General features: G+C 34.9%; 1 long non-coding RNA gene across 1 annotated transcript; it reads right to left on the bottom strand.

Moving 5' to 3' along the window:
• Positions 1 to 3,253: 3,253 nt before the first annotated feature.
• On the bottom strand, positions 3,254 to 5,564 carry LOC117616063. Its single transcript, XR_004584100.1, has 2 exons — positions 5,483 to 5,564; positions 3,254 to 3,635 (listed from the first exon to the last, which is right to left on the bottom strand). It is a non-coding gene; the product is annotated as an uncharacterized LOC117616063 (long non-coding RNA).
• Positions 5,565 to 6,415: the final 851 nt, after the last annotated feature.

Raw genomic sequence — 6,415 nt, 5'->3', positions numbered from 1 at the left:
CCTTTATAGCAGTTGCTTTAGCCAGGAATGTCATATATGACCTTTAAAGTTGTTGGCTTTGAATGTTGAGTTTGGAAAATATGTGTAATTCTATAATCTACTGTGTTGATGTTATCAATGTATGATTTCTTTGTTTTCCTTGTAATCTCTTCTTAATTAGTTTTATCTTATTTTATATAGACTGATGACATTCTTCCGAGCTTGGAAGATCAGGGAGTGCATCAACTGTATCCAAAAGGCCCAAACATTGGTATGCCTCCCTCTGTTCTAGTTTTAATTATTTGTATTGTCATGTGAAATTACTGCTCTTGAAATTTCTGATTGATTGCCATAGTTTTCTAGGTTATGGCGTATATCCAATCCATACTAGAAAATGTTGTCATGCATGATAAATCCGACATTACGACTAAAATATGATCCCTTAATGAGCCTTCTTTAGTGCAATACAGATGTCCTCTCTAGAAAGGAGAAGAGTGTTAGGGGGTATGTATCATCTGGTTTGCAGAGCATGATTTTATTGATAATAACTAACAAGAAACAAATAAGAACTGCCTGTGCACATGCGTGTATGTTTGTTTATTCTAGTGTCTATATATATATATATATATATATTGTGCATATGCATGTGTTTGTTTTTCGCCTTTAAAATGTTTTATGCTTCCCTGACAAAAATTGTGATCCTTCTTAGATTTTAAGAAGGAACTGAGGTCACTTAACAGAGAATTGCAGCTGCACATTTTGGAGCTGGCTGATATTCTTGTAGAGAGACCATCACAATACGCGAGGAGAGTGGAAGATATCTTATCTTCAAGAACTTGCATCATCTTCTCAACTCATTGCGTCCCCATCAAGTAAGATAGTTTTGGGTCTTAGAATGCACTGTATTGGTTTGTGTTTTGAGGTACTTTATTTTGTAATGTATTTTATCAAACAGGCTAGGGTAACGTTAATTCACATTCTAGAACTTCAGATACAACGTCGTAAACAAGCTGTGGAGGATATAAAAAGGTATGCTTTCAACAATTACTGGAAATATTTGTGGTCTGAGGCTGAAATGTTTTGCTTTGTTTTCCAAAACAGTTGAAAGAAAATTTCTTTGTCCTTCGATCATTGAAATGAATCGCTTATATAGCATTTTATTTAGAGTAAAAGTACTTGAATCTACTAGGCTATTCTTTTGGTGCATTGTAGAAGTTGTTGTAGAAAACTCCCCTGTTCTTGTATGTGAGGCATCGAAATGTTGATTTTTAGTTTCTTTCAACCTTGAATTATGAGGTTAAAAGTAAACTGCGGTGTGTGCATGGTCAGTGTAAGAGTTCGAAGATGCATATAAATTCCTTAAATCTACTGGTATTGTGACTGTGTAATCAATCTGCCATGTGGATTGGATGTTACATAATTGCTTGTGACTATTTGCTTCACTTTCTTGTTTAGGAGGAGAGAAGAAGCACGAAGACTTCTCAAGGAGTCTATTGGAACGTTGGAGGACACCGACGCATCTTTTGTGCTAAAGTAAGGGCGTGTGCTCATGTTCGTTCTGCCACCGATTGAAGCCTCTTGGAGAGTTGCATCTCAATACCTTCATCATGCTTCATGTATTAGAAAAATTATAGGTTCAATTGTCATTGTCATCAGAGTAAAAGCAATTTGATAGCGTGCATGATAGTGTTCTCTCTTGCTCTGCTGCTATGAAATTCTTATTTACCGATTGGCAAAGAAGAAAACATAGTTTCGACAAAGTCAATAGATCATTACAAGAACCCTAGAATACACTAGCGGAACTAGGACAAAGGCTACAGTTGGCTGTAGCCTAGGGAGGTTTTGGGGTTAAACAAAAATCAAACCTATATATTTGCCTCATTTGAAATGCAAAGCAATAGGCTCTTTAAATTGTAGTCTGTAATGGATGTCGGATGTACTTAAAGATGTCGGATGTCCCCACTGATACTTAAAGATGTCGGATGTACCCCTCCAAACGAGCATGTCAGTTACCCTATTGCATGTGTATTGTACTAATATTGCCTTTGTATTGCATAGATATTGTATGCATATTGCCACCCTATTGCAAGTTTATTGTGCTACTATTGTTGTTGTATTGCTGCTATATAACTCTAATATTGCCTCTCTAGTGCATGTATATTGGCCACATATTGCCATTATATTGTATGTATATTGAGTACGGCTTATCAATGGGTTTACAATTTGATTCAAAAAGAAGACGAGGACGAGAACGAAACAACGTGCCTTTCAAAAACAGGCAATCAGATGCATAATAATTGCACCGTAAGACATTGTAAGAAATTATTTTTAAAAATAACGTACACAAAAAGGAAGGTATGAATAAATATGCAAATGCTTCGTGATGGGTTGAAGAAAAGGATGATTACATTTGGTGGTTTGATTATGTTTGGTGATACGATATGTTCTTCATCTTAATCTTCTTCATATATGTACTTGTTGTATTATTAATTCACACAAATTCATCTCGTAATCATCCAACTATTAAAGCTAAGTAAATGAAATGAAACAAAAGAAGAAGCCCAAAATAAACAGAAACAGCAATTTCTAGCACCCTTTTATCGCCTCTCTATCACTAGTGTATCACCAACCTATCACCAGTTTATTGCGTTTTAGGCAGAAACAAATTATGCACTTCCTCTGTTTTTTTTTTTTGACATATGTCCATTGTTTGACCTCCATTTTCCTGTAAGGAAAACAAAGAACACATGAATTTAATTTGGAATGGATAGATAGCTTTCCATTAAACCTTTTGACAAAAAAAAAAGTAAACAGCAGAGCTTCTCCTAGCAAGCAAAGGCAGGATTGAGGTGATGACCATTAGTTCAAACATTATGTGATCTAATAGGGATAACTAATTTTGGGAACAAGTAATGAATCTTCAAAACGATAAAGAACAACTAGTAAACTAATTTATGCATTTTAACTTTGCACGGGTCATAGCGCTGAACATGATATTTGGTAACCATCTCTATACTTAGGGGTCACAGTGCTCAACATGATATTTGGTAACCATCTCTATACTTTACAGTTATGAAATTGACATGTACATTTCTTTTCCCCAAACCAAAGGTTTTTAAAAATTCCACAAAGTTTATGTATAATACTTGACTGTATGCAAACTCAAAGAATTCGATTAATGTATGAATAACAAATAATTCTTCATATATGCAAAAATCAACCACATGACTCGAAATTAGAAATTCTCACTGCACACAAATCCACCATTACTACATACAAATAAACATCCACAATTCCATAAGGCAAAAGGCAAGTTCTAAGGGATACACAAGGAAAGAAAGAAAAAAATATTTCCAAGAACAGCCAATGAGAAATAATGTTACAGACCAAAAGCAAACAAGGCAAAGTTAAACCACCATTCTTAAGACAAAAAGCACCAGACAATTTCTATTTATTGAATCAGCTCACAGAAAATGGTCGATGTGTATCACTTCAGGTCTCTCTTTGTCTAGATCAATTCATTAATTTGCCATTGCACTTCTGATATCTAGGAAAATCCATTGGCTCAAAAGACACCATCAGCTTCAACTCTGAAATTATGCATGGTTGACTACACAAGTTGTTTTGACCTCCAAACATGGGAAAAATTCTCAAGCCTGCAAGTACGCATAAAACATCTCAAGAATGGAATGATAAACAAACTCTGCGAAAAATAAAATAAAATACTACATGTAAAAAAAAAAAACAAAAAGATAATTAAACTGAACACAATAACTTACAGCAACATTTAGTAATCTAATTCATGGATACAAAGAAAAAATTGACTTGATTTGCTTTCTCTTATGAGCTTTAGTATTATTAAACTGCAGCATCCTATTAAGTGCCTACAAGAATCGTAAGATATTTTCTGAAACCCCATATTTTTAGAATAAATAAAGAGAAAACAACATCAGCAAAATTGTTAAAACATTAGTCAAATTGTTGAGAATATAAAATCTCACATCCACTATTCTAAGCCTTGCATTTCAATATATAAAATTATGAACCTCTTCAGCCATTATCACCATAGTACTAGACTTCGCTGACAAATAATGCATAACAAGTGGATGTCGCAACAAGTGGATGTCTCATCAAATAGAACTTTGTAGCTAAAGGAATAATTAATTACATGATACATATGCAATAAACAAAGGAGCTGGAAATTAAATGAAACCAGGATGGGCAAATCTATTTCTTCAATCACAGAAGCATTTAATGGGTAAATTGAACAAACAACATATAGGTTCATGGGCTGAGGTAGAATTTCTTCATTCATCGTTAGCCACCTTAGTCCTTAAGAAGAAGAAATACATTAATCCCTAACCCTCCTCTTCCTCAAATTTCTTTCCTTCCATGCCTTGAATTCTATCCCTATTCATGCACCCATGACATGATCAGTCAAAGAGCAGTATCAACAAGCTACAAAAACAAGTCTCCTCATGACCCATTCGAACCATGCTCAAATGACACCCAAAAACAGAGTGATGTTAAAACACTTCCTTCTGAGCCACAAAACATGACGAAGAAGTAACCAGGCTAGATCACAGGCAAAAAGTACTTCATAATGAGAGCAGCAGAGTCACTGCTCTGTCGAAGAACTCTGTACTAGAAAACCATCATATGATGACAGTCAAAGTGAGGATTTGCAAGGTTTGTCATGTCATGCAATAATACCAGTCCATCGAACACATCTACCTAGTGAATAAAAAAAATATACATTCCAACCTTAAATATGAATGGAATTGATTTCGTTTAGATTTGAAACTCTGCACCATCTTACAAAGTAAACAACCTATATTTTCACATAAGAGGACTAGTAAACATCTAACAAAATTTAAGACCCTGTTGCACCACATATGCACTTGTTTATTTGAATTGAACCTAGAAAGAAACCTCACCCATAATTTTTTAGCAACACCTATAAATGACACATACAATTTTCCTTCTTTAGATGGAAAAAAAAACAACAGGAAACACAGACTTCAATTGCAAAAATCACAAAAACCATTAAAACCATAATGAAACGAGAATAAAATCATAATAAAGTAGCAATACAACAGCACTAAAATGCCAATACACAACCACTAAATTGGCAATACGATAGCAAAAAACAGAACTAAAACATCAATAAAACATCAATAACAACAACAAAACGACAGCAAAATAACAGAATTCCAAATCAAACGCAAGAATCAATCCACAAAGAATAAACCCATTCAATGTTTCAAATACGGAATCATCAGAATCAGACAATTTCAAAGGAACCCCTCAACCCTAAACCAATTTCAGACAAACCCCTAAACCCTAAACCAATTTCAGAGAAACCCCTAATCCAATTTCAGAGATACTCCTAAACCCTAAACCAATTTGAAGAAACCCCTAAACCAATTTCATAGAAACCCATAAACCCTAAACCAACTTCAGAGAAACCCATAAACCAATTCAAATTGACGATGAACAGTACCTTTTGCAGGTGAACGATGGAAGAGGAAGACCACTGCTTCATAGAGAGAGAGAGAGAGAGAGAGAGAGAGAGAGAGAGAGAGAGAGAGAGAGAGTTGTGCAAGAGAGCCCCTAGAGCTTCCCACGACAGTAAAAGAGAGAAGAAAGTGTGAGAGCTGATCGAACAGAGAGTGAGACCTGAGCAATAAAGACAGAGAGAGCTGAGTGACAAAGAGAGAACAAAATTTTAGCAAAAGTGATGTGTGCAATAAGTGGACAATAAATATATATTTATAGGTGATAGTTGCAAAATTTTTGGGAAGATGTGGTATTTTCAGTTAAAATTATAAAAATGATGGCATTTAGAGCTATTTCCCTTAATGTTTTGGGTCATTCTTAATATGGGCTCTAGGGTATCAATTTCATCAATTTACACCCCCCAATGTTTTCAAATCTGACCAATTTGAGCCTTCCATTAAGTTGACCATTGATCAGACGTTAAATGATGACATTTCTATTGTGGGACCCAGTAACCAATTCCTAAAAAAGATTTATATAAAATGATAAAATAACATTTTTTTTAAAGCTTTAATGACCTCTTCTAGCTCCATTCTACGCAGAGACAAAAGCTACTCTGCTCCTCCATCAGGTTTCAATTTCAAAGCTTTTATGCCCATAAAAGCAACCCAACAAACCAAATCTCAATATTATGAGCTCACGATAACAATTATGAGTCATATGTAGGTGGAAATTCATGGAACTCAAAACCTTCCATAGAACCCAAATGGTTCCTCAACAAAGATACAAAATCTACCATTTTGGTAATTCTCTTAAAAGTTGTTATTTGATGAACAAAGAAACTAAATCAAAGACTCAACTGGGTCTTGCCTAAGTGCTCTTACACCCCTTGAATAGCTAGCGAGCTCAACAAACCTCGAATCCGAGGCCGAGAGAA

The sequence above is a fragment of the Prunus dulcis genome, chromosome 1, assembly GCF_902201215.1.
Source record: "Prunus dulcis chromosome 1, ALMONDv2, whole genome shotgun sequence".
Taxonomy (NCBI): domain Eukaryota; kingdom Viridiplantae; phylum Streptophyta; class Magnoliopsida; order Rosales; family Rosaceae; genus Prunus; species Prunus dulcis.
This window is presented reverse-complemented; position numbering and strand designations above follow the sequence as displayed.